We start from the raw sequence: 9,547 nt of genomic DNA on the forward strand, positions 1-9,547 counted from the left end.
CTCATTATTCATAATATAATTATGCAGGAATTCAGTTACCCTGATTCAATATAGCAGTGCCATATCAATACTTAATAGCAACAACCCAATAAAAAAAATTTAGTTTACAAATCCCAAACCAATTAATAAAATATCTTTTTTTTTAAATTTAGAAAATATAAATTTAAAATTTTTTTTTCTTCAAATATAGTTGAATATTTTATTTTGTGTATATAATAATCTATAATGACAAGTAAAAACACAATACATATAATAATAATTATAACATACATAATGTTAATTTTGTGAGAAAATATTATATTTTAAAATTGTATTCTCGTTTTAGTTTTGAGTATAAGTGTTCGGAAATTGGCATCTTTTATTTTTATATAAATAGAGAAAAGATAAAAATATATTTAAATTAATAGGTATAAATTTATATTAACTTTAATGGACAACCAAGTTCCAAAAAATCATGCATATGATTATAAAAGTTTGTAAAATTGTACGTATGTACCGATTTAATATCGAAGCAGTGGCGTATCAAGGATTTTCCTATAGGGGGGGAATTTTTTCCTAATCTCCCTTAGCTGTACCTAGGCCAGCTTTCCCCCGGCCTTCGGTTTATTATTAAATGATTTATAATTGTTTTACCTTTTTATTTATAATTTAAAGCCAAATTAAGTTATTATTGTTAGATGAGAGTTTTTAATACCGACCTTATTTACCCCATTAACTAATCATATTCACTCCCCATATTTATTACACTTTTGATATAGATTTCGTATTTCAATTTTTTTAGAAAATTCACGAAATAAAAAAAAGAACACAAATAAATATTCTTAAATATAATTTAAATGGTATTTACAATTTTTATTCTATTACTAAAATAATTAACCACACATGTGATTAATTAATCTAATCTATTATAAATATTTTATAATTTTTTTTACTGCCATTAAAATAATTTAAAAAAAATTTGTATTCTGAAATGTAACAAGTAAATTTATAAAATTTTGTTAATTATTATATAATGTTTTTTATTCATTTAATGACCATCAAGCCAATCGGCATTTAATAAAGAAATGATTTAAAATAATCTTCCGTAATTTTTATATATTTAGGATGGTAGGGAAGGTAACATCTTGTAAATAATGGGGATAAATATATGGTGGGGAATCAGGCATAGCAATATCTTAAAAAATGATTAGGAAAAAAAATTACAAGGTTTACCTCGAGAAATAATTGTTAGAGAAATATTTTAAATTTTAATATGTAGCTTAATAATAGTTCTTTAATATGACATACAAAGTAAAAATCGAAATCCCCGCAAATTCTTAATGTTTTATCAAATAAATATGATATAAATTGAGAACTGCTTATTGATATTGGGCAAGCTTTGATCACACGCTTATTCCTTTTATTTTATTAATAATTTTTTTTTAATTAACATTTTTAATTTATAATAATCGACAATTCCAAAAATATTTTCAATATACAAACATGAAATTAATAATAACAAGGTTTAAAAAAAAATCATAATCATTACTTCTAATCCTTTCCCAAAGGATGATCGGAATTTTTATTTTTATCATCGCTCTGCCCTAGCATGAGCTCTTCCATTCTTTGGACTTCCGATGATGTCCTTGAATGAGCTTGCTGTCTTATCCCACTTGTCGAGGCTTTATCACCTGTTTCCGACAAAGGAATCCTGATTGTGTTAGCCACCGACTCTTTTGGTAATCCCGCGAGGGCATCATCGGTTCTCCTAAATCTTCTTCTTGGTAAAGATCCATTTTCCCGACTTCCCCTCTAATTCCATTTATTTTTTAAAATTAGAGCGCATTGTAAACAATGCCAGGCTATATTAAGGATGAATTTAATTAGTTCAATACAAGATAAACTTTGTAAAAAAATAATTTGCTATATATTTAATTATAAATCACATATGCATACTCTTGTTTTAAAGAGACCATTAAGTGGTTTGAAAAGAAAGGAAATAGGCAATGAATTAGAAAAAGAATTTGCCTCTAATTGGCGGGTTGAAAAGGCCAACCAATCTATGGAATTTGGCCAGGTAGAACCATCTACACTTTATTCTTTAAATGTTTTAAGAAAGTGTAAGCAAACTTTTAAAAATAATAATGATTTTGATCTGAAAATGGATGATAGTATTAATACACTATTAATTTAAAAAAATACCGAACCCTATATTTCAACCATTATTAATATAGGATCTGATAAATTTTATATGCATTATTGGTTGCCAGATCAAATGTGTATATATAATAAATATTGGCAGAATACTGATGTATCGATACTTCAAATTGATGCTACAGGCTCCCTGGTTACAAAAATCAATAGGCCGTATAATCAAAAATCAGGCCATATTTTTTTATATGCGGGAGTAATCGGAATAAAATTAAAATGTGGTCAAATACCTGTTGTGCAAATGCTCTCTGAGGCCCACGATATTAATCACATTTCACTTTGGTTAAATGTATGGATACAAAGTGGTGCAAAAATCCCCAAAATAGTTGTAACCGATCATTCTTTAACTTTACTAGGCGGCGTAGCTAGATCTTTAGCAAATTTTATAGATCTGAAGGCTTATATTGAATATTCATTTAATATAGTAATGGGACAAAAATTAAACATGCCCAAGATTCATATTAGAGTTGATTATGCCCACTGTATTAAATTAATAAGCAGATGGCAGGGTTTATATAAAAAACCCCGTTTGTTTAGAGTTTTATTTACGCACAATGGCTATGTTAATTAAATGTGGCTTGCAACAGGCAGAAATGATAATTGAGTCTTTATAATCACATGCACTAGCGAATTTAGCGGGACTGAAATATGTCCCGATAATTGTTGGAATGCTAAAAAATACCTAAAACTTATTATATCTGGACTTGAGAAAATTGAAACAGATATTTATGATGAAGTCGATGATATTGAGACAATTAATTTAAATATAACCAGTAATCTCTATCATTGGATAGAAAATTTGAAAAATAGGGCCAAATCTAAGTGTGGAATATTTGTTAAAGAAGAAAACTATTTTTATTGCCCAGATATAATGATACATTTATGCAATTTTTTGAGGACATATCCCTTATGGTCTAACATTATGCAAGCACATTATAAATATGGGCAACCTACTGCCTCTACGACTAATGTTGAAAGTTATTTCAACAACTTAAAAAATAGAACCTTAAAATCTGAAACATTACCATTACGTTTGGATAAGTTTTTAGAAATAAAAGGTATGATTACACTAGCGGAAGCTGCTAGAATTACAAATTTAATTAAAGAAGAAAATAGTGATTTAGATATCGTACAACAATCAGAATTTAAAATTAACGAGTTAATTAAGGAGGAAAAGATTGAAAAAATAGATATCAAATCACAAGAGACCTCTGATTTGAAAATGCAGAAATTTAAAATTAATGAAGTTTTGATTGACGATGAAGATTCAATTAATGAAAATCTAATACTTGAAAACTGGAAAGGGTTGGCGGATAAGCCTGTAGCAAGAAAAAAACGTTCCTATTATGGGGCTCACTGTCCTGAAATTTTGCACTTAATAGAAGGCAAAAAAATTAAATTGAGATTATTAAAAAATGGAAATCTTTTTACAATGGCACATCCTTTAAAAATTTGGGACAAAACAGTTTTTAATAGGTAATACATGTGCTATTGATGCATTTTCTCAAGGGGTGGTGGTGGCCTGCTGCGATAGCAAATTTTATTTCTCATATTTTGATAAAATAATAAATAACGCTTTTCAGCATTTTATTAAATATTTAATATCACATGGAATTAATAAAACAACATATATAATGAGAGCTGAATTAGCGATGACAATGTTCCCCAAGATTTCAGTTACTAATACTAATGATTTATATCGTTTGTCATGTGAGGCAACTATTTTTTATGTGATCGACAAATGTTTTAAAAATATATATAGTATGACGGATAAATTTAAATGCACTAAAATGGCTTATATATACCAATTAATATAAACATTATAAATACAACAGGTATCCAAAACTTGGCAGCTGCAATTGAAGACACCTTGCCTGCCCAATCCTTTTGTAAATCTTGCAAGAATTTGAACCTTGTGCATGAGTACGAATTTCATGAACAAATCATTATTGAAACAACAGGATGTGAAATGTTTAAATTAAATGATTTCCCGATATTTATAAATCTGGATGTTAAAACATATTTTTTAAGAGCAGCAATTATTTTTATACCACCTGCTGTGTCCACAGGGATAGGACATTATATATGTTATTCAAAACGAATAGATGGAACTTGGGAAGTTTATAATGACCTTTTAAAATCCATGGTATGCAAAAGAAATGACATCCAAGAAGATGTGATATGTCATGCCTTATTATATACAATATAAAGAAAGAAAATTTTCGAAAAAGGATTAAAATATATGATGAGTGAATCAGACATGTATTTTTATATTGATTAGCTATGGTTCATCAATTTAATATAAAATGAATGTATCGGAAATGTATTTTTACATTGATTCGCTATGATTCATGAATTTAATTAAAAATTTGATGAGTGAATCGGAAATGTATCTTATTTTTGATTAGATATGATCAATGAAAATTTGATAAATGTGTCGGAAATGTATCTTATATTTGATACGATATGATTACGAAAATTTAATAAATTTTTATGAATGTATCGGAAATGTATTTTTACATTGATTCGCTATGATTCATCAATTTAATTAAAAATTTGATGAGTGAATCGGAAATGTATCTTATTTTTGATACGATATATTACTGAAAATTTAATAAAATTTGATGAATGTGTCGGAAATGTATCTTATATTTGATACGATATGATTACTGAATTTTTAAATAAATTTGATGAATGTATCGGAAATGTATTTTTACATTGATTCGCTATGATTCATCAATTTAATTAAAAATTTGATGAGTGAATCGGAAATGTATCTTATTTTTGATACGATATGATCACTGAAAATTTAATAATATTTGAGTAATGTATCAGAAATGTATATTTACATTGATTCGCTATGAATACTCCATCTAATTAAAAATTTGATGTGTGAATCTGCAATGTGCCAATGTTTTATTGCGCTTCTAAGTGATTTGACAATTATAAACTCCAAGGAGACCCAATGTGCCTACAAATGTGAGTTGCTTGAAAATATAACCATCAATTCGTAAAGTATAAAATATTAATTTTTTTTAAAGTTCTGTTTTCATACCTTTGTCCCTTTTTTTTATTTCTTCCTTTTTTTAGTCAATCTTATTTTCCCCTCTCTCCCTTAAATTCTAACTCCCACCATCACGGGGTGGGAGTGAATATGATTAGTTAATGGGGTAAATAAGGTAGGTATTAAAAACACTCATCTTACTATAATAACTTATTTTGGCTTTAAATAATAAATAAAAAGGTAAAAAAATTTAGGCGAAAATTCAATGCGCCCGTCTTTCTTGACGGTAGTACTGTTATAATTAGTTATCATAGTACAAATAAAAATAAAGTATAACCATTAATATTCTTCAACATTTCATTACATAGCCTTTACAATTAAGCCCTTGACACTTCCTATGCAAAAATATATTTAAATTAAATCCATATTCTGATAGAGTTTTGAAAGAATTTAATTTGTCGTAAAAGTTCAATGTTGTACTGGAATTATTAAATTAGAAAATATAGGATATTTTTACCGATTTTATATATTATAGGGTATTTGCTGAAGTTTCCTAATCCTATACAATAAGGTATATTTTAAAATATCAAATGAATAATATATATGCTTTTAAGGTTGAAGAATGTTTTTATCTTGGGAGGAGCTTATCAAATCAAATGATTTTACACGACCCCTAAATAAATTATGGAATTTGTGACAACAGAAATTGTGAATTGAAAATTATCCTATACAATTCAAATAAAATTATATTGCATTAAAAAATTAAATATTTATAATTATGCCATAAAGGTGTTTTAAACTATATTCCTATTATATTCGTATTTGTTATATAGAATGTTTTATTGATTATATGCTTATTCGTTGAAAATTATAACATACATTTTTTATAATTTTTTCCTTCTTTATTCTTCCATCAATATTGTAGCTATAATATTCGAATAAATCTATAACACTCTTATTCCACAATCTATTTATATTATCGAGTAACAGTTTTCCAATAATAAGATATAACGCTTGAGGATTATATTTTCGACCACTAAGTGTAGTTGGACTTGCATTTTTATTAATAACTTTTTTTGATAATTTTTAGAGAAGAGTTTGAATACATGTTGATATCTATCTATAGAAACATAATCAATTTGATATATTCTTTTCTTAAGATTCTAGAGATGTGTCAGAATATTTGAAGTATTGATATGGCACTGCTATATTGAATCATGTTAACTGAATTCCTGCATAATTATATTATGAATAATGAGATCTAAATATAACTGAAATTTTTGATAAAAATATTAAAATTTTTTCGAATAAAATAAAAATTTGTAAAAGGAACAATTTGTATTTTGTTTATTTTGATAATAACTATTTATTCTTAAATTCAGCTACAAAACTGATTGAAGCACTAACCTCTACTAACGAAGCATTAAAGAATGATATAAGTTTCATCGTTAGTGCTTTCATAATTTTCTAGCCGAAATTTGACCTCTAAAAATTATTTTAGCGTGTTACAATTTTTTCATAACGGTTAACAAAATAAATTACGGAATATAAATATACTAATTAAGCACTAAATAATGGCGAAAACCGGATGTTTAGTACTATTATAGTTTTTGTTTTGGCACGTCGCCATTATTTGTTTTTTTCGCAAATAACTTTTTATTCTTAAATTCGGCTACAAAACTGATTGAAGCACTAACCTCTACTAACGAAGCACTAAAGAATGATATATGTTTCATCGTAAGTGCTTCCAAAAGTTCGGCCAACTTCACGCCTAAATCGTGACGTCTTAGTTTTTATTTAGCTTATAACTTTTTTTTTATAAGGCGGTTAAGTAAATTAATAACGGAATTTAAATACACTAATTAAGCACTAAATAATGGCGAAAACCGGATGTTTAGAACTCTTATAGTTTTTGTTTTGGCACGTCGCCATTATTTGTTTATTTTTGTTTTTTTCGTGAATAACTTTTTATTCTTGTATTCGGCTACGGAACTGAGTGAAGCACTGACCTCTACTAACGAAGCACTAAAGAATGATATAAGTTTCATCGTTAGTGCTTCCAAAAGTTCGGCCAACTTCACGCTTAAATCGTGACGTCATAATTTTTATTTAGCTAATAACTTTTTTTCCATATGGCGGTTAACTAAATTAATAATGGAATTTAAATACATTAATTAAGCACTAAATAATGGCGAAAACCGGATGTTAAGTACTATTCTAGTTTTCGTTTTGGCACGTCGCCAATATTTGTTTATTTTTGTTTTTTTCGTGAATAACTTTTTATTCATAAATTCGGCTACAAAATGGATTGAAGCACTAACCTCTACTAACGAAGCACTAAAGAATGATATAAGTTTCATCGTTTGTGCTTCCAATCGACTTTTAAGCGTGAAGTTGGCACAAATTTTTATTTTTGCCTATAACTTTTTTCCCTTAAATTCGGCTACTATACGGATTGAAGCACTAACGAAGCACTAAAAAATGACATATGATTCATCGTTAGTGCTTCCAATCGTTCGGCCAACTTCACGGACCTAAGTAACTTGTATCTTATTGAAATTTTTCTAAAGTATCTAGTATCTTAAATAGAAAATTTTATAAAGTATCTGTATCCGAATACAATTTTCTGAAAATTTGCCCAACCTTGCATATATATATATATAATGATTTAGAATTCTCAGAGACCTGCAGGCCCGACCCTAAGCCCGGCCCGTATTTTACATTTTTTAATATACCCGAGCCGGGCCTGGCCTAAAAAAATTTTTTTTAAACATATCTGGGCCGGGCCTACAAAAATTTTTTTAAAATATATCCGGACCGGGCTGGGCTTAAGATTATTAAACCCGGGCGTGGCCTTACTATTTTTTATAAAAATTTTTACATTATGAGTTAATGGTTATAAGATTATATTATATTATAGTTATGATTAATATAATATTGGGTGATGGTTAACACTACCTAACACCCACAGATCGATCTAATTATTAATTTCCTGCAAATTTATTTAAAGTATTAATATATTTTTTCATAATTCATATCTAAATTTTTACAACATATTTTACCAAAACAATCAAATAAAGGAATATCTTAAATAAGCCCCAATATTCAAGTATTATTAATATATTTTTTTATAATTCATATCTAAATTTTTAGAATATATTTTTCCAAAACAATCAAATAAAGGAATATCACTTCTTAAAGTTTGTAATACCTTTCAAAGTGAAAAAGGAGAAATAAAATTGATTTTACTTAATATAAAGCATTTTTTAATTGGAAATTTGTTTTACACAAGTATCATTTTATTTCTCTTTTTCTCTGTCCCAAATTCAAGCAATTACGTATATAGTCAGGGACAGATCGCAAGATGACGGAAAACTATATAAAAGATTATATTAAATTACAAGAGGCTCAGGAAATAAATGAAATACCATCGACCAGTCAAATTACGACTGTTGTTAAACAAACTGAATCGTTTTATGACAAATGGGGCGATGGTAATTCTGGTATATGTCAATACCCGATGATGAATATTATAATTACATAAATAAAAAAATAGATGAAACATTTAAGGTGGAAAATTTGTTAGAGTGGTGGGCGGCTCATCAAAGCGAATTTCCAATTTTAGCAAAATTGGCAATTCCTGCTTCAAGTGCAAGCTGTGAGCGGAATTTTTCCACTACGAGAATTCTTGAAGAAAGAAGAAGTAATCTTCAACCTAAAAGGGTAGATATGCTTCTCTTTCTTCATGATAATTTGTGAATTTTTAATATCTTTCTTGAGTATAGGGTTTCGTCAATCATGCTGGTTTTTTACTTTGCAAACTGTCAAATATTTATTGCATTTATTATATTAACCTTGAGTCATGAAAGTTTTTAATCCAACATTTTTCATTATTTTTTTTTACAATATTTTATAATACAATTATCTTATTTTGTTAAAAATTTATATTATAAAATAAATTATATTAATATTGTGCAATTAGATTATATTTTCAAAATACTATTGATTATACATGCATTTTTTTAAATAGCGATTTATTTTTATTTTATAAATTAAATAGTAAATTATATACAATATATTATATTCTCAAAATATTTTCCATTTTTATAAATTAAATATTAGTTTTATTATTTTTAAATGCAATTTAAAATATAGTATATGCTCAAAATATTATTACCATTTTTATGAATATTAGTTTTATTTTTATAAATGCAATATAAAATATAGTATATGCTCAAAATATCCATTTTTATAAATAACTGTTTTATAATTTTTATAAATTCAATATAATATTCTCAAAATATTAGCTTTTTACATGTATTTTTTAAATAATAAGCGATAATACTCGCTGAA

General features: G+C 26.9%; 1 long non-coding RNA gene across 1 annotated transcript; it reads left to right on the forward strand.

The window, feature by feature from the left end:
• Positions 1–924: 924 nt before the first annotated feature.
• On the forward strand, positions 925–6,099 carry LOC135931572 (uncharacterized). Its single transcript, XR_010573089.1, has 3 exons — positions 925–979; positions 5,730–5,765; positions 5,809–6,099. It is a non-coding gene; the product is annotated as an uncharacterized LOC135931572 (long non-coding RNA).
• The last annotated feature ends 3,448 nt before the right edge of the window (positions 6,100–9,547 follow it).

This window comes from Gordionus sp. m RMFG-2023, chromosome 1 (assembly GCF_954871325.1).
Source record: "Gordionus sp. m RMFG-2023 chromosome 1, tfGorSpeb1-WG-v2, whole genome shotgun sequence".
NCBI classification, from domain to species: Eukaryota; Metazoa; Nematomorpha; class Gordioida; order Chordodea; family Parachordodidae; genus Gordionus; species Gordionus sp. m RMFG-2023.